Genomic DNA, 19,517 nt, shown 5'->3' with positions numbered 1-19,517 from the left:
CAGCTGCCGGGAAACCTGGAGCACTTTTGTTGATTTATTAGGGCACAGTGCACCTCAGGAATGCCTTTGCTAAAGAGCTGGGAGTGATGGAGGGAATCCTGTCTGTTGCAGTGTGAAGCCTTCTTGTTTCTCTTTACAGGAACACCAAGCTGGAATTCCCCAAAGCAAGGCAGGGAAAATTGCTCACTGACTACTTTGGAGAATGTTAAAGTGAGATTCAGGTTGCCCTGGCACAGAAGTAAGGAGGTGAATGATAGCTGCAATTCTAAGTGAGTTTTTGTGGGAGATGATACTGTCAGTTGTCGTACCAGAGGGTTTGTATGCATTTGGTCGGTGTTAAGAGCTGGCATTCCTGAGCCACTGACTAGGGTTTTTTCTGGGACTTGGCTTTGGGCCATCTAAATCTTTTGCAAGTTTCAACCTCTTTGGATTTGCAAACTTCTAAACGTTTACGTTTTATGGTACAGATACAGCAGTGGATTTGGCTTTTTAATTATCTTTGGAGATAGCGAAAACCTATGGACTGCAAGTTTAAAAACCACTGACATGAGCATGTCTTCCTGTAGTGAGTTCAGTAGAACACCTTAACCTCTCTAATGTGTTGCAGCCATCTGATGTGCACCCTTTTTCTTTGCTTTTATTGCATGCACACACAAATTCATATTTCTGGACTTTTTCTTTCATCTGAGATATTCGAGGTTGTTGCCCCAGGTGATTGAAACCAACACCGAGGAAAATGTTTGGTGTTTGTACAGGGTGGGGTGGTCAGCTGGTCAATTTGTGTTGATCAAGTGTTTGGTAGTTGCAGAATAGGTTGTGTTTATGGGGCATTGGTGCTGAGAAGGAATTTCCTTTCCTGGCTGAGGTAGAAAGGCTGTCCACGTACAGCTTTATTCCTTTCCTTTAGCATTACTTGAGGTTGTTTCCCTATTTTACAAATGCATCTTTTGAGAACTGCCAGGAAAATGTCTCTCTCAAATGGAAATGGAAACTTCTGAGCTCACAGGAATGAAAACCTTTGGGTCTGTGCTCACTGAGTGAAAAGAGGATTACCAACCAGCCTTTCTCCAGGGTGCAAAGCAGTGGAGCAAAGTCTGCAGAGACCCTCTGGAAGTTATTGGCTTTCCCAAGGAAGGGTGCTTGTGAATAGAATTGAATAAGATTGCTTGCGTCCCTCTTGGCTTCCCTGCTGCAAGTACAGAATGCAGTGAAACTTGGAACTCAGTAGATGCCTGAATAAAATGGGATTTTTTTTTTTAAGTAGATGCCTTGTGAACAGATCTAGAGCCAGTGTTCCTGCATTACTGTAAGAGAATTAATGGGTTTGTGACTGCATTTAGACCTGAAAAAAGCAGGGGAGCAATGCTGATTTTTCCAGAACTGCTTGAAGGGTTCAGAAATGAGGATGGTGTGCTGGAGCAGATGCAGATGGCTTATTTTCACTGGGGACTGTTAAACCTGCCAAAGTGTAAACTGCATCTTAACAGAAAGATGTGAGACAAGGCCTGCACATCTCTCCCTCCTAATTACTACAGCTCAGCTGTTGCTGTCTCTTATGCTTACACATCTGAAAGGTGACAATGACAATGTCTTGAATGGCAAAGCAATAGCAAGAAGGTTGGTTTTTTGTTTGGTTTTTTTTTTGGTTTTTTTGTTTGTTTGTTTTGGGGTTTTTTGTTTTTTTTTTTCTGTAGTCTGGAACAAAGAAGTTATTCAAACAATAGTCAAAAATACCCCTATGAAAAATCTTTTTCCCAGAAACTGCATCTATTATTCCAGAAGATAAGAATTTCTGTAGATCTCGATGGCTTGTCTCCTGAGTGACTACAGGTAAAGCAGCAACCAGTTTCTCCTCTTTCCCACACTGACAGGCTCAGGAATGTTCACCACAGCAGTGGGACTTCCATTTTGGCTGTCCCTGCAGTTCTGCACTGGGTTGCCTCTGTGCACATTTATGTTTTTCAAGAAGTTGGAAAGCTCTTCTCACCTGTTCTGGCAAAAATCTCCTGTAACATTTTCACAGCAGTTAACTTTAGATGCCAAAACTCAGACTTTCAGATCCTCATCATTCATGGCATGCAAAATGACCTCCCATTAGAGGAACAGATACTTCAGTGGGAAAGATAATACAGTGGTTATGATTGCATTGCAGTGGTACATCAAGAGCGGAGGCATTGGCAGCTCCCAGTTGAGCTGCATGTGATGGTTTGATTTGGTGTTCCTCCTTGAAAATCTGTTTTAGGTTGTGGTCTCTCATGGTAGTCTTGCTGGTCAGCTATAAATGTATTCAATCTTCCCTCACCCATGATCCCACTCTGTTTCACTGTGTCCCTGTAAATCTGGTTTAAGAAACAGCTTTGTAGAAGTTTGTCTTCCTGCCTCCCCACCTGTTCTGTTTAGCTCAGGAGAGCATGCTGCCAGGGCAGGATGGGCTCTGATCTGACACTGCATGGGCTGATGGGGCTCCTCTTCTCTGGGGAAAAACACACAGCAGAAAAAAAGGCAAACAGTGCTAAACAACACAGATTTTTTTATTATTATTATTATTTTATTTTTTTAGGTGAGAGGAGAATGTCCTTCTTCATAACCAATTCACAAGTAGGGAATAAAAGCTGAAGCAAGGGGAGGCCTGTCCATTTGTATCAGCCTGGGAAATGGTGGATTTCTCTCTTGAGGCTTTTGCCTCAGGCATCTTGCCAAAAGGCCTCTAGTCTCTATTCACTTCAAACACAAACAGTTCCTAAGCCCGAAATGTGCAGAAAGCTCATGAACTGTGATCAGCTGAGGGCCAGAAAGCGTGACCTGGTGCTTCATAAAAATCAATGAATAGAAGAGCTGTGGCTTCTGGATGCTTTGGTAGTATGAGTAGCACCTGCTGTGCAATGTGAACCCAAAGAGCATCAGAGGGTAATCAGCTCAAACATGGATCTAACCTGTATTTATGGTAGGAAAGTATCCTGCAATCTGTACTGAAAATTAGAAATTGCATAAGGGAAGTGTTTTGGCAAACACATGCAATTACTTTCTTCATGGATCCTGTGTATGGGTTTTCTTTCTTCAGAGCACAAAGAATTCAAGATAAATTTTACTTTGGATCTCAAAGGCATGTTTTTAGCAAAGGCAGCGCGAGCAGTGTTGGGACAAACTCCAGGTCTTTGGTGTTCCTGAAGAAACAAACACAAACAACTGCAGAGAAGGGTATAGCTCAGATCCTTCTGCCAGCATGCTTAGCAGGCAGCCCTGTACCAGATCTGGTTCAGGCTTCGACAAGTGACCTCTGTCACTGAACAGGAACATAAAGAGCCTCAGTGAGCTGAACTAGGCTTTTGCCTGTCTGCTCTGGAGAGAGAGAAACCTCAGTGTTGCCTTCCCTCCCTCCCTGTGTCTGTGAAAATACGAACTTGATTTAGCTGCCAAAAAAAGACATTTGAAAAGTATACATAGCTCTCCTGTGTCCCAGCTTCTGTAAAATATGGGTTATGCTTGGTTCCTGTATATGGTGCTCAGTAATTTTGCAGAAGAGAAAACAGCACCACTGCAACTATCCACACAACACTTAATACAGTGAGGTCTCAGTCTGTGCTAAGACTCCAGAGTGCTATTCTGGGCATTATGAACCCGATTATATTACACATAGAGCTCAGATGGCTCAGAGCCGCGCTCAGGATATTAACTGTTTCTATTAAGCTTTGCATTTAGAGATCCTTATGTCAGAGGAGGGGGCAATGTTGGACAAGCTGGCATTCCCACAGCACAACAGTGTGTGTGAGCATGGGTAGGGAGTGTTTTGTATTTCATTTGCACAAGGGGTAGCCCGGGTTCCGGAGCTTGCTAACTTATGGATGTTCAGTATAATAATCTTTTCAATGTGCTAGTTTGGTAGCTGCAGGTGTTGTGGATGAGACACTTACTGATGTAGATGTACAGGAGTGCAGGAGAAACCTTACAAAATGTTTTAAATGTATCATAAGGGAAATTCTATACATAGTATGTCATCTGGCAGAGAAGGTGATAAAGTGGCATTGACTGTCATTACATGTGATTCTTGACAGCCTGTGCCCCTGAAAGACTGTTTTTAAGACTTGGTTTAGTTTGAGATGAAGGTGGCTTTAGGAATAGCAAAGGTCCTTCTGTTTCTCTAAAAAAATAAACAAACAAAACAAACAAGAAAAAAGGTTTCTTTTCATGATTTTGTTTTGTGCTGTTGCAGATCTTGTAAAAACAAACACCCTAAAAGCCCAAACAACAATAATAAAAGAAACCCTTTGTGGATCACCCCTGTGATCCAAACAAAGTTGATGAGTTTCTCACTGTTTGAATACACATTGTCTGCCAGGTGGGAACTATGCAGCTCTTCCTTCCCTCATCACCCTGCAAGTGTAGGAAGAGATAAGAGGAATTTATTTAATCCTACCCTCACACTGGCTGAATTTGAAGCACACTACCAGGCAGGTGTGCTGAATTTGGAGCCTAAATGGCTGCCTTGGATAGGAAAGGGGGGCAGAGAGGATAGCTGTTAGGGATATATAGTGCTAGTGGGAGAAGAGAGGTGCTGGACGTGGTAGCACATGCTGCTGGGAAAGCAACCTCTCATCTTGCCCTTGAGGTAATGAGAATTTGCCTTTGCAGGGCTTAGGGTTAAACCCTCTTCCCAGTAAAACTGCAGTTTGCAGCTCCTTTCTCTGTACTGGGGGAGATGCAGCTGTTGAGCTGGGACTGGCTTCTATGCAGCAAAGTTATTATTTGCAGGAGACAGAAACAAGCGGATGGAGGTATCCGTGTGCCATGTGGATCCACGTGCCACTGTTCTGTTCGTGCTTTGGCTGATGGAGAGGAGTTGAGTGTGCATGTTTTACTGAAGAATATCCCCTTTTTCAGAAAGCAAACAGCTGATATCTTGACCTTGCAAAGGCTCGGACATCTTTACCTTTTGAAAGCACTGCTCTCCAAATGCGGGTCTATAGTGCAAGAAATGCACGTGATGACCTTGGTCCTCTTGAGCCTTCTTGGCTACATTTTTTGTCTTGGATGCCAGCGACCCTGAGATGTGCACATTCCCCTCTGCTGTTTTGTGTTAAAAATAAAGAACAAACTGTAATGTGTGAAAGCAGTTTGTGTGATGGAACCCATCAAAGTAAACTTGAGGAGATGGTGGTGGTGGTGGTTGAAAGAGCTTGGCTGAAACCTGGTAATTGAGCTGGATATAATGAAAAGGAAAAGGGCAGCCAGGAAGCGACTGAATGGAAATCAGCCCCCAAAATAAATATTGCATGAGTGGGGCATGAAGAGATGGAGTCTCATCAAATCAGATTCTGTGCCTGAGCCTTCCTCCAGAATTTCCTGCAATTTAGACAAATGACCAACTTCAGATTTTTAAGTGGTGTTTGTGCTGAACACTTGCAGGCACGCGTTCCCATCCAGCTGCTGAGCAGAAATCCTTGTTCTTCAGTCTCGCTCTGCGCTGTTTTGTGGCGGCAGCTTTTGCAGTAGGAGCCCCCCAGGGCTGGGTTTTTCTGTGGAAGGAGGCAGGCAGGCATTATCCCCTGGCCGGAAGGAGGGACCCGGGCTCCCTGGGGAGGAGGGACGGGGCAGTGATTCATTGCAGCTGGCTGCAGCTTGGCCTCCTCTCTCTCTGCCCTGGGTGCCAGCGACTGACAGCTTGTGGGCAGCAGGCCAAGCTGTGAAAAGAGGAGTGTGTGAGGCCTTTAGCTTTCTCATGCTTTATCAAGCTGCAAAGAATAGCTCGATATTCAGCCAGCGTTGGTGCAGGTCAGGAGAATGGAAATGCGAACTTAACTCCTGACATGCTGGCTGATGGCTGACCGCAGGCTCCGCGCCCACCAGGGCGCCTTTGTACCGCAGCGTGAGGGGCACGAGGGAGCAAAAGTGCCTTGCTGACATGGGAAAGATAACTTTTTGTTAAGTGGGCAGCCTCTGGGACCTGCTGGGAGAGCAGAAAGATTAAAAGAGGGCTTTCCTCTTGTGGCTTGCTGTCTGTGTGCCGGTGGAGGATGGAAACGCTGGGAAGCAGAGCTGCAGGAATGACGAGCGTCCTGGGAAAGTGAGAGGGACTGTGGTGGACGAGGGGCAGGTCTGTCCCTTCACTGGCCCAGCAGCGGGGCCGTGGTGTCAGTGGGAGCAGGACGGGGCCGTGTCCCGGGATGTCCCCGTGTGCCGAGGCCCTGCCGCCGGCGCGCAGGGAGTTAAGCTCCTGATCGCCCGGGGGCGAGCCTGCTTGGGGGTGTTGAGCTCCATTCCCACGGCTTTTCCTTTCTGAGGGCTGGGGGAGGGATCGCCTGGAACAAGTAAAATGCCTGGAGGCTGGAAAGCAGCACCCCGGCCCCTCCGGCCTTGTGTTGGTCTGGGAGGGATCTGCGCTTCACGGCAGGCTGGGCAGGGGCTGCCAGCCAAGGCCGGGGTCTGTCCCTGCTGGGCCAGAGCCTGCGTTATTTCTCTCCTTTAGGCAAAGAGAGATGGCTTTGCAGGCAGTAGAGTGCCTGCCTAGGGACTGAAATAACAATTCTCAGCTGGAAGGACATAAAGCAGAAATGAAGCCCAAGCAGTCCTATGGGCAGATCACACAAAGGTTTTGTGTCTGAAGGAGAGCAGCGCTGGATTCTCTGCAGCACATGCACATTTCTCAAAAGCGTAAGGCAGCAGAGTCCTTCCTTACCGATGCTGACTCCTCCTCCTGTGTCACTTTGAGCTGCTGAGTTGAGGTGTTTGAAGCCCTGAGGAGCAGAAAAAAGGCAGGTGAAAGTCTGAGAGGCTGAGTTAGGGAGTTAGCAGGTGCTCCGAGCACAGCCTGCAGCTGCCTGTGAGCCTAAATCCCATCTTTCTCCATCAGCTGTGCAGGGGTCTGGGAGAGCAAGAGAGCTCTGCCATATTCCCATTTGTATCTGTGTGAGGTGCTAATCCCGGCTAGCACCTATCCCCCACGAGAGGGAGAAGGGAGTTTGCATACTTGTTCAGCCCCTAGAAAGACTCTGAAGTCCCCTCTGACATCTAAGGTGTGCAGTCCCTATTCTCAACAGCTTTTGAATTCAAGGCAAGGTGAACTGATGCAAGCAAATGGGACCCAGCAGTGGCATAAAGGAGGAATGAACTGTGGGCTTGGAGTGCAGTTACACAGTTTGATTCTGCTGGGCTGTGTTTGTGCTGTATAGACCAGGTTATGCCAAAGGGCTGGCAAAGGTGTGGTTAGAGACTGGATTTTTGCTTGTGCATTGGGTGTCTGGCCTTGCACCTGCCCCAGATCATCTTTGCTAATAGTGAAGTACTGTGATCCTCCCACTTGCTCTGCTGGCTCCTGTGGCAGCAGGATCTGAAGTGGAGAGGGTTTGGGAAGCAGTTTTGCCTGTGTGGGCAGAGGCTTTGTGTAGCTTAGGTTAGAACCCAGATACAGACCTTAGTGATGAAACAACAGGGTGCAAATATTCTCCAAATACCAGACTTGTGGTGGATCTTGTTGATTGTTAATGCCAAAATTCTAATAAAGACTGGCTGATAGGCAGGAGTCCTTGTTATCTGTCTTTTCTGCACCCCGTGCATGGTCTGAGTGCATGGTCCGAGTGTTCTGCAGCTCTTTGCTCTGTCCGTTTATTCACCCAGCAGTGGGAAATGTGGCTGGAGTGGGAGCTGGGGTCCCAAGCTGATCTGAGCCCTGGCAATGCAGACCTGCAGTGGATGCACAAAGAGAATCTCTCGCTGCCTGCGAGGTAGCTTGGTACCCAGGTGCAGCGAAGGCACCAGCGAGAGCTGGCTCCCCTGCAGGGACAGGGGGTGTGTTCTCATTGTGCCTGTTCTGGTTTGCTCCTGTCTAGCCTCTTCTCATTATTCTCGCCTTGAGCTGTCTCAGCCCAAAGGCAAAGTGCTGCAGAAAGCTCTGTGGGCTTTCCCTTGAGAGATGTGGGGTCCTTGGAGAGTGGCTGTTCAAGGGAAGCACTGCAGTGGGCTGAATTGAGGCTGTTTCAGGCTGCACAGCTCTGAGCTAATCTCCCAGAGGCAGAGACATTACTCACCAATCAGGAATGTGTCTGTATTTTTCCTAATGAGAACAAAACATTTTATCCCTGTTCATTAGCAGAGAGTTAGCGTGTGCAGTTGCTATGCCAACAGACTCCTCTCCTCCGCAGACACACTGGGGGTGTCCTCCATGCCATGGTTAGAAGGGTGAACAGGAAGGCTGGTTCTGGCAAGAAAAAGATCCCATTGTTTTCCCAGGGCTGCCTGGACTTTGTGCAGCTGGCCAGACCATGCCTTCTCGGGGGAAGGGAACCACAGCGGGAGTCAAGTGCAACAGATTTAATTTATTGGAAAAGTAGTCTTTGCATTTCATGCTCTGTTGTTTTTTCCAGCTTGAGGCACACTCTTCAGTAAGAGAAATGAAGGTGTCTCAACGTTCCCAAGAGTCCAGATGGTAAGCAAAATGTGCCAAGAGTCAGCACTGGGATGCCCATGGACTGCTGCAGCCCGCTGGGCTCCTCCGTGTTCCTGATCGTCTCCGTGTGTGTGGCCATTGTCATGCTGGGCAGCCTCTGGATGCTGCTGCGTGACGAACCCACCTGACCAACTGTACCACCTGTGATTAGCTGGACCAGTTCTCCAGGCACGTGGTCTACTGGAAAGAGTGAGTGGCTGTATGTGGGAGTGTTCACTTGTTCCCTTTGCAAAGGGAACATTCTCTTTATGCAGGGAAATCCTGTGAAGGATGAAGAATGTCTCTTCAACGGAAGCTCTGTCCCGTAGAGTTCTGCTGTAAGCAGATGTATTTACTCCAGAGATTGCCTATTTTTCATTTTTTAATTTGTTGCCCCAACTTTATTAAGAGAATGACTGGGAATTGTGGGTTGCAGTGCTACCAAAGCCAGGCCAGTGTACACTCTTTGCAAGTCCTCTTGGCACCTCTGGTGCTGCACTTGAAATATAAAAACTAACTTTTAAACTTTGAATCTTCTGTAAAAGGGAATTAATTTAACCTATAGACAGAAACAAACAGAAAAAAAAAAAAACAAAACAAAACTCTGAGTTTTTGATGGTGATCTGTAAGTAGAAATGGGGGAGTGAGTGTTGCCAAATCTGAAGACAGACTCCTGGAACAGGAGTGACGTTCATCTCTGTCAATCACCATGGAGTGTGATGAGCTGCTTTGTGCTGGCTGAGCTTTGTGGTGTTGACAGCTATAGACCCTTGAAGAAATGTCTCCCTGAAACTGAATTCTTCCAGGCTCTTCCTATTAAACTGGATAGTTACAACTCTGCTGTCAGTTTCTCTGGCAAAGCACTCTGTAGGTGAGTACATGGAATTTGAATATGGCAATTTGAATATCAAATGTAGGGTGGTACACCAGAGATCCCAGACTGAATGAGTTGCTGGTGATCTGGAAATCTGCATGAACTTCTGGCTGAGGAGTGAAACCCTGACACCTGGATACCAGGAGCTGATGTAGATGAGTCACTGACTTTTGCGCTGGAGAGATGAGTGTCACGTTAGAGCACTGGGAGTACTGGAGCCCCTCATCAGAACAGTGTCTGCTTGTTGGATTTGCAACTCTAAAATCAGGAGAAATAAAATCAGCAGAAATAAAAATAACAAACAAAATGAGACAGGAACCCCCAGCCCAGACCTCTCTGGGGTGCAGCCTGTATGTTTCAGCTTGGTGGTAGACCTGGATGGAACTCTTAGAAAATAAAGAGCAAGTTTTCAAAAATCTCTTTCAATCTGAAGTGTCCAAGAATAAATTCTGAATACATATAACAAATGTACAAAGATTGGAGAGTCTGGTTGCCTCAGCTTTGCATTGCTCTGGGTGGTACCAGTAAAACATCTAAATCAAAGCTGTTTGAAATAGGGAATGTGTAAGTACTTGAGATGACTTGAATTCAGGCCAGTCTCTTCTGGATCCATGCTTTCAGGGTACATTAAAAAATACAAGATCGTAAGGAGGCCAGAGAACTGTATGTTATATTCTTTGAGATACTGAGGTGGTTCTGTCCAGATCCTATTGAAAAAGTGCTCCAGCAGAAGTGCACTAGAGGACATGCTTTTTAGTACCTTTCAGTGTGAAAGATCATGTCTGAACAAACTAACTTCTGAAATGTGAGTTACGGTTATTATCTGAGTCGCGCTTGACTTCATTCCTGTGCAGCCGGAGTAGCAACTTGGTGTTACCTAGGAGAGTGTTACTTGTTCCCTCCTCTTCCCTCCCCTTTAAGCAGTTCAGAGACTGATTTTCTGCCCTATTTTCTGTGCACCATCAATTTTTAAGAGTAAAGATAAATACACAACTGCAGTGCTGTGTACAAGGGAAGAATTCTTGAGGAGAAACATTCACCTTTGCCTCTGAAAACACCTCAGGTGCTCATAGAACCTTGGGTGGAGAGTTTTTTGTTTTTATCAGGACCAGTTATGGGCCATTTGTGTGGTGTGGTTCAAAACCCTAAATCATGGGGTAGGTTTATATTTTTAAGGAGTTGTTAGCAGTGAGTATTGTAACTCTAGGTTATATATTGTTCTGTTGGGTTTTAATGGCCTACCTTCTCTTTTTTAATTCCAGTTATACTTCTACATGTCTGCATCTTTAAAAAATGCTTATTTGACTCTAGAAAAACTGGCAAAGGACAGAGTAAAGCCAGGAAAGTTATTTCAGCCTGACAGGAAGGTTTAGGTTGCTTAGTCAGCTAAGCATGTATTATTAACAAAGTTCTATATCTCATAAAGAATGTGGGAAGCAATTAGGATTACTGCATTTGTGGAAGAAATCACTCATGATTTTTGGGAGTCATGATACAAATAGTCTCCAAACCCAAATATTCTTATATGACTCTGCAGGAGAACAAGGTCTGTTAACAATATTGTTCTGTGTAGCATCAGGAAATCTATAAATGCTGTGCCCATACTTGAGGAAAAACTGCTGTGTTGAAATGTTCATGAAGAACATATGACAGAATAAAGCTCTGGAACACGATCTTGTGAGAGATCTACTCTACATCAGGGCAAGCTATTTCAAACATAAGATTATTTGTATTTTCAAAGAACTAACAGGGATAGAAAGTTTTTAAAAATACACCCTGTTCTGGTGGAAGAAGGGTGCAGCTGAATGCTGTGGCTTGAAAGTAGACTTGCTTTTGAACAAACTCATTTTAAGGAGTTAGACTGAATATTTTAACAGAGAACTACCAGACAGGCAATTCACTATAGAAGTGGGGAATCCGTGCTGTATTTGATAACCATCACACTGGTTACTCCAGCTCCTAGGGAAGTCAAGTTTTCTACAGCTTTAGGAAAACCATTGCCATCTTAATAGATGTATCTTCAGTTTTTAGAAATGGAACAGCAGCAGTGAGCAGAGGTGTTTTACCTTCCGTACAAAGCACAACAGAATAAATTGGGATTTTTCACCTGAAAAACAATAAATGACAATTATCATAATAAATAAATGACAGTTGTCTTCAGTTCCTTAATCACCTGGAAAGTTTAGAGGGGGAGCAGCCTTTTTTTCCTTTTCCATTAAAAGTATGAATTGCATGGAGATTGTGCAGTAGGCTTAAAACCAAGTAACAATTTAGTCCTTGATTGCAGTTAACCTGAGAAGCTTCTTGCCACAGGATATTGTGAATGCCAAATATCTGTGTGTATGTGAGGACATGAGGCAGGTCTGTAGAAGAAGGAGCTGTTGAAGGTTACTAAATGCATAGAAACCACCTTTATCCCAAGAAGTCCGTGAGCTGCTCATTGTTGAAGCCTGAGAGTGTATTCAGGAAGATAAAGTTCTGCTATGTGTTTGCTTCAGTCTGATGTTTCAGGCCACAGCCAGATAAGGCCAGCCTGGTTTGTCAGCATTGGGTGGGAGGGGGGATGCTAATAAGACTGGTAAAAAAAGAGACTGGCACAGCTTGTGTTCTAGGTTGGTTCTGTGCTGCTTGTGATGTGCAGCATGCATCTCTTGCTTGCTGAAGGCACTGCCTTGGGCTGCTGGAGTCTGGAGGCTGTTGACTTGAATGTGAAGAGAGGCAGAGAGTGTATATCTAGAAACTATACAGGTAGGAGAAGCAGTGGGAAGATGAATATTGTAAGCAGAGAAGCTTACTTTCCCCTTTTCTCTGTGGCAAATGCTGTTCCTGCTATAATGGGATGGTGGGTTTTATTGAGATACAGAGACTGCCTTACTGCTGATAGCCTACATCTTATTTGTGTTAATTTCCCTCCTTTGAAAGGGTGTTTCTTGCTTTGTAATGGACTCTTATTTAATTTGAGCTAAAATGGGTGATAAACTGGTGCATGAACAGTAAAACCTCTGTTCCAAAGCTTTTTCAAACTAAAAATGTCATGGCCTACGTGAGGTTCATACTCTTCAGAAGTACTCAAAACACTGGTCCTATTTTAGGTCCTGTCTAAACATTTAAAAATAACTCAAAAACAGGGCTCACTTCTAGATGCTTCACCCTTGAAAGTCAGCTCTTGCACTTGGTTTTAGATGCTTACCCAAATGTGCAGAGGCCACAGTATGGAACAGCCCTAGTTGTTTCTTTGAATTTTAATTTCAGAAAGAAGAGAACGATGTCAGGATATCTGTTGTTTTGTCTCTAGAGACATGGCCTCTCCTTTTAGGCAGTATCCTTTTGAGTTTTGGGAAGGGGGGGTTTAAAAGTTTTTGTTGACTGACTTTGCTGCTGTGATCCCTGGGGAACAGCTATGCAAAGCTGACCGGTAGTGGAACTGTGGTGCTGTGTATTCTTGGAGGCAGACTCTTATGACTGAAAACTGAGTTGGTGTATTTTGGGAAGCCATAGCCCCTCACCAAGGATACAGGATACAAGAAACAGTCTTGTGTGTGTATCCTGTTCTGTGGTGAACATTACTCCAAGGAGTGGCTGAGGAATTGCATGCTCAGATTACAGCTGTGGGGAATACAGACAGACTTGGGGCTGAGGGAGAATCCAGGTGGTGTATGTACAGGATTAGGACAAGGGTCACCTTGGGGAAGACAGTACCAGGTGGTGAGGACTGAATTTCCTTTCCTGTTCATTGCTCCCCAATTACCTTGATTTAGTCTACTGGAAGAAATTTCTATCCCAAACCCTGAATCTCATCATTGCAGAGTAGCAATGGGCTTAGTTGTTACCCATTTACAGAGTATCTTTCCTGGTTTGTTCTCAATTTCTCAGTTACTGTTTTCATCAGTAGCTTGGCTCAAGCAGTGATTCTCTCCCAGCTTGTTCCTGTGTGTGCTGGACCTGTCTGCCTTTCTCCAGATAGTCTGTCCAGATTAGATTTAGTTTGAACCCATCTTTAGCCGGTATGATCTTTTCTATTCCTAGCTGATCCATGATTCTAACTAGTGTATTTCCCACTAAGCCCTGAGGAGATTTAAACTAAAACTTTTTTATGAGGCTAAATTTGTGTGAGCCTCACCATGGACTCCTGGATTGACATTGGGTGGCTGATTGCTCAGTTTGGTCCATATATAAGTCTGAGAAGTACAGTCTGAGCCATGCTTTTGTGGGGTTTTGATTCGTTATCGATGTGTGGCAGAGTAAACTGTTTCCTTTCCCAGAGGAAGGCACAGTCCCTGCTGTGCATGGAGTACACAGCTTAAAATGACAGAGGAGGGGACAGTCTGCAGACAGAACTGTGCTGACCACATCCTTCTAGCACAGATGTGCATACTTCTCCCTTGTTTCCTTACCAGTCTCTCTGTTCTGTCTAGCTGTTCCTTCAAGCAGAGGAGCAGCCACTCAACTGTAGAACTCAGTGCTGTTCCTAACAAACTACTCTAAATCTGGTTTTCCTGTCTCCTGGGCACTTCTTTGCCCAGGGGTGACCCTGGCAAGACAGCATGGTCTTGAAATGCCAACAGACAGCCAGCTATACTGGCTGAAATTCCTGCTCATAGCAGTTTGCATTTCAGATTGGCACTGCAGACCTGTTTAGTGCATCTCTGCAGCCCTAGGGTGAAGGTCTGGGCTTCTCTGAAAGGGGAAAGGATGAGCCAGTCAGTCCTGCTCAGCCAGTGGCTGTGAGACTGTGCAGGTGGGAGGGTAGCAAACCAGATGAAGAACAGTCTCAACCAAAAAGTCTTTAAGATTCATGGCTCTCATGAGCAGGTAGCTAGTTCTGAACCTTTGTGCCTCTAGGATAGCACCAAAATATTCTCAGCCCTGAACCAGGAGCTCAGTGTTTTGCCAGAAAAATTTAGGATCTCCTTAATCTGAATTAACAAAAAGTTGTGTTTGTAAAGCCACTTGAAGGTATAAAAATTTCTTATTGAGATTCTTTTCTTGTTATAAAGTTCCTTGTTATGGGTAAGATATGACTAGATGTCTGCATGTTAACAAAGTAACTGGAGAACTCTTGCTCTGCATGGTTTATTTCTCTGAGTACCAAATCTTGCAGGGTCCCAGCTTCTGCTTCCTTTGCCACTTAAGTTTCCTGTTGCTTATTTTCACTCCTCCAGGCTGTGGACCCTCTGTGTTATGAAGGGAGAGCACTGCCTGTGGCCAGCAATATGTCTCTCATCCCAGTCTATCTGCAGTCTTGCTCTGAATTTTATCATTGAAACAAGAACTTCCAAGTGTGGGCAGTGTCTGGCATGGAGGGCTGTGATTGTACAGTGGAAGAATAAGGCTGCATGGCTGCTGCTAGCCTCTGACTCCTCAGCCATGTGCACCTTGAATGCCCTTCATGGGTGGTTCCTGGGCCACCATTCCATGTTGGTCTCCGTTTGGAAGCACTGAATATCCAGCGTGCATGGGACAGTCTTTGTTCAGAGCTGTTGAGACTGAGTTGAAGTGGATCCTGGTTCTCGAGTCTGTTCCCAACCTGTTCAGGCTTCTGCAGTAGTGTGGTTGGAGCTGTTGTTTGTTAGATGTGTTATGTAGGTGTGAAGCTTCCCAAGCTTGGGAAGGTCCCCAGGCTTTTTGAACAACGTGCTGTGTTGTTATCTGTTATGGCTTTATGAAAGCCTTGACATTGGGTTCCTTAGGTGGAAGAAAATGTCTGGTCACCTCAATTTGAATCATTATCTAACAGCCCTGTGTAACCTAATTGCCAGACTATTGAGCGTAGTAGTTCATAGCTGATGACTGAGAACCTTCCAGGCTGAGACACTAATTCATGAAAGATAATTGATCAAAGCATCATTTCTGATAATGCTTTAACATAACTTGAGTAATACAAGGTAGAATACACCTCATCTTGGTTTAAAGGCAAACCACAAGCAGATTGTGGTAGTGATGTGGAGTTCTGTTTATTCTGCTGTCTCTTCTGGGTGGGAGGGGATAGGTACTACTCATGTGGCTGCATTGCATTAAATGTATTTGCATGTTACTGCCTGTATTCATGGCTGTAGCCAGAACTGCTGACACTCTTGTAGTGAGAAGGGAAGACTGTCAAATTGCTGTCAGGATGTATGGTTCTCCAGAAGATTAGGGAGTGAATTTTATTTGAAATGAAAGAAAACACCAAGAAGAATCTTTGCTGTCCACCCAGGCCATGTTAGTTCTTTAGAGACTTAAGGTGTGTCAAGTAAGTTTCTTTAACAGAACAGAGCACCCTGTACTGCTCAAAGTCTGCAGAGCAGAAGGATTTATTCAAGGCAGGCTACAGTGTTTAACATTTCTCATTTGCATCTTGACACCTGGATGGTGGAGCTCGGGATGTGGTCCCTGTGTGTCTGCCTGTGGTCTGTACCACTGTTGGCATGAACTCCTTCTGTGGTCAGCCTCTGTTCTCCCTTGAACTGTGCAAACCTGCAGAGCTGAAGCTGGCAGGGAGACCATGGAGTTTCCTCTTGGAGTGCAAGTGTTGGACTGGTGCTTTTTGACAGGAGTTTCATAGTATGTTTGAAGCTTCTCTCCTCTCTTGCTGGGTTACTCCAGGGCCAGGCTGGATGCTAAAGATGCCTTGGGGGTGTGGCCTTCCCTCTCTGAGAGCTTGGTTAGGGGTCATGGTCCTGTCCTCTGGGAGGCATGTGCTGGTTGTAGAGGTCTTCTCTCTCCCTTCTGCAGGACATCCTGCCAAGGAAAATAGACTCTAAGGCAGAAGTGATTACACTGAGATCGTGTGCTGTCCTGGCTGTTTCTGGATGAAGCAGCTGGGCAATTCTGCTTTACAGAAATCGGCACAAGACAGCTATGGCAGAGCAGGATTCTGGCTTTTGTAGCCAGTGGAGCTAAATCTGAGAATAGGAGGATCCTGGCTGAGGCTGGGAAAGGTGCCCCTAATGACAGGGAGGGCAATGTGGTTGGGAAGGTGTGCCTTGTTTGAGGTGGAGGCCAGTAAAATATGAATCACATCTGTTTGAAGTAGTGATGAAATCCCAGATTAAGGTTTTCTGTAATACCTGGCCAAACAGTCTGGTGTGCTCCAGCTTTCCTTTCTCCCTGGTTAGAACAGATGGTCCTGACCTACTTTTAGCAATCGTGGTTCTGCCGAGCTCTGCCCAGGGCTTGGCTGTTCCACACATGGGTCTGCTGTGTTCACTCGGAGAGAGGAGTTTCCATCAAATGCTTGGCAGACAGGGAAGAGCAGTTCCTGAAAGAGGGACTGTGGGTGCACTTAACTCGGATCTGCCACTTCTGTGGCTCCAGCTCTGGGCTCACTTTCCAATAGTGTGCATTAACTTGTGCTGTCAGGATTCAGTTAGATGGTATCTAAATGTTGACATGAGAGATACTGCCTTTAGAAACAGAGCCTTCTAAATATGTGATTAGGCAGGGCTGGAGTACATTCTTAATATTTAAAAATAAATAAAGTCTATAAATGTACCATAAAGTAAAAGTTTAAATAGAATATCATCCTGGGGCAAATTGCAAAGCTCTGTGTAGCTCAGTGTCCTGTCTTTGACAAGATCCAGAAGCAGATGCTTAATAAGCATTTTAAGAAACAGGGCATGTATAATGTGATGGGTTTGTTTTGGGTTTCTTTTTCATTCTCCCCCCATCCATTTGCCCCCCAGCTTATGACCATCATCAGTTTAGGGCCCTGCTTGGCGAGGAGTTGTATCTTATCATCTGATCTTGACTATATCTATTCTCCATTAATTTATATAATCCCTCTTCTCACTTGTTTATGTTTCTGGTCTCCATGACATCCTACAGCAGTGAGCTCTACAACTTAATTAAGCATTTTAAATATTATTTGAAATAATTCTACATCCAGTGACAATGTCCCTGAGCTGACTTAGGAAAGTTGTCTGTAACTTTGGTGAGTGCTCTCTTGTTTCTGCATTGTAAAATATAATAGTATAACCATGCAACTCCATCTATAACTCCATGCTGTTTCTTCTTGACACTGTCATGTTTCAGACCTCTTGACTTTTCCATATCTTCCCCCCTGGTTGTTTCTTTGTCTATGCAAAGTCCTGCTCTGCTTGATCTCTCCTTATATGGAAGCTGCTCCTTGCTTTTGGTCATCTTTGTTGTCCCTTTTGTTATTGTCTCCTTTTTCAGATGTGGGAATCAGAGCTGCCTTCAGCATTCAACAGCATAGTGGGGATACGTGTTTTCTTTCCTAATTACTCCAAAGGCTGTATTTGCCTTTTTGTCTGATACTCAATGCTGAACTGACCTATGAACTTTTCAAAGCTTTTCTGAATGATAGCAGCTAGTTTTGATCCTGTTGTGTTTATGTATTTAGAATACTTTTGTTAGTCTTGATATTTATTGATATTCTAAGGTATTGTGTAGTTACTTAAAGTGCGTGAGTTCTCTTTTTACAGTTCTCTTTTTACAGTCTTCTCTGAATTTGTGATTACTAATTTTTTTAATAATAAAGTTTGCCACTTCTAGACATATTCCTCTTCTCAGATCTTATGTGAATGTACTGAACAGTGCAGATTGCAGAATAAGTTCTTGGCAGATCTCACTGATAACCCACATCTGACAGAGGAACACTGTCTTTTAAATACTTATTAAATCATGATAGGGACTGTGACTTTAATTCCACAATAGCTTAACTTTTTTTTCCAAGAGTCTTAGCTGACAGTTCTTTTAAAATCAGTTTAGTTAATATTAACCAGATGAAAAATTGTCTTGCATCTCAGTTAAACAAAAATGGAAAATCTGCACTTGGAATTTCCTGGGTGCTGCAGGGGTATCTCTCTGCTCCACATATTAATTTATATTTTGGGCAACAACTGGCTTCTTGAACTTAGGCAAGCAAATCTGGTTTTATGTGGAGTGATGATCTTAAATTTATGTAGATTATCATAGAAATAGAGAATTTGCTCAGCAGAGCCAATTGGATGGCTGACTTCACTGAGCCCTGCTTTCCTAGCAGTGTTTTATTACAGCTCTAAACCTGTCCAGGCTCTTTGGATATACTCGAAGATAATGGGATATTTTTTTCTTAACTAGCTTTTTTTTTCCTTAATTGAAGGAATATTTAAGTCACTGATGGTATTTGTTCACATGCAAATGTAACGTGATATGGCAGCTAGAATTTCAAGGGGTTCTTGTGTGGGTAAATGGAGACCTGGTGGGTTCAGACTGGGGAAAATAACATTTGCTCTGAGTGCAGAGCTAACCAAAGGAGTGGCCTGTCCGGGTCAGGTCCTGTCAAAAGGGAACACTTGTCTAGATCAGGTAGATAAAAAAGTAGAATGTTGACAAATTGGGATTAACTCTGAGAGCTTGTAGAAAAATTAAGTATTTCTGACTAACAAAGCTCAGACCACTTAATGTAGCCATCCAAAGGATTATATGTAGCTGCAATCTGTGATTTGGGAAAGCTCAAAGCTGGCAGGATGTGTAAGGGAAGGATTGCATTATGCTTCATCTACTTCTTAGGCATCTGTTATTGTCTGCTGCTGCAGCTAGGGTTTCGGTGTAGGTGGACCTCTGTCAGAGTTAGAATAGCTGTCTTTATCTTCTTGCCCAAGGAGGATTAAGAAGGAGGATTAGTTTTCAAACTGTTAATGCAAAAAGTGACTAGAAGCTTCTTTGACTTGGAAGATTTTGTGACAAAGTTAGACAATATGGCAAAGCATTTTACTTGGGGTGAAGAACCCTCAGGCATCATCTTGATGGGTTAAAGTGGTAATTTCTGTAACTTAGGAGCCCTTAGAAAAAACCCTGGTAACACTAGGAGACTTTAGTCAGGAGCTCGTGGGCTAGAAGGGATGTTTAGTGGTGTTTTGTGGTTTGATTACACAGAAAGTTGGAGCAGATCCTAAGGGACTTTCATCTTCAAACGTGTAACACTGGCAGAACCTTATCTTGTGGTTGTGTTAAGATGCTGTGAAACTAACAGCTGGCTTGATTTCTCCTTTTAAAAATGCACATGCAGCATGGTCTTGAGTTCACATTGAGTTAGTGTTTGGGAGGATGGTAAAGTGGAAAAGTCAACCCTTGATTTGCAATGATAGAGTATAAATATAGGAAGAAAGCTTCAACAGTAAGCATATTGTGGTTACTTTATATTCCTTGTAAATGTTTGTGTAGTAGGTCTTGGTTTGTAAAAAGTTCACTACTTAACATTGTATTAATAATTAACACTTCATTTACCAGTTGAAGTGG

General features: G+C 44.3%; 1 protein-coding gene across 1 annotated transcript in view; it reads left to right on the top strand.

Annotated features, from left to right (window-relative positions):
- Window positions 1–19,517, top strand: part of PLXNB1 (plexin B1) — a 77,315-nt gene that overhangs the window by 13,198 nt on the left and 44,600 nt on the right. The window contains exon 2 of the mRNA XM_056501749.1: window positions 8,358–8,629. The gene's annotated coding sequence lies outside the window, so the exon portion shown is untranslated. The remainder of the gene's footprint in view (window positions 1–8,357; window positions 8,630–19,517) is intronic.

The sequence above is a fragment of the Oenanthe melanoleuca genome, chromosome 12 (assembly GCF_029582105.1).
Source record: "Oenanthe melanoleuca isolate GR-GAL-2019-014 chromosome 12, OMel1.0, whole genome shotgun sequence".
In the NCBI taxonomy this organism is placed as follows: domain Eukaryota; kingdom Metazoa; phylum Chordata; class Aves; order Passeriformes; family Muscicapidae; genus Oenanthe; species Oenanthe melanoleuca.
The sequence above is the reverse complement of the archived record's forward strand: the minus strand, read 5'-3'. Positions and strand labels throughout refer to the sequence as shown.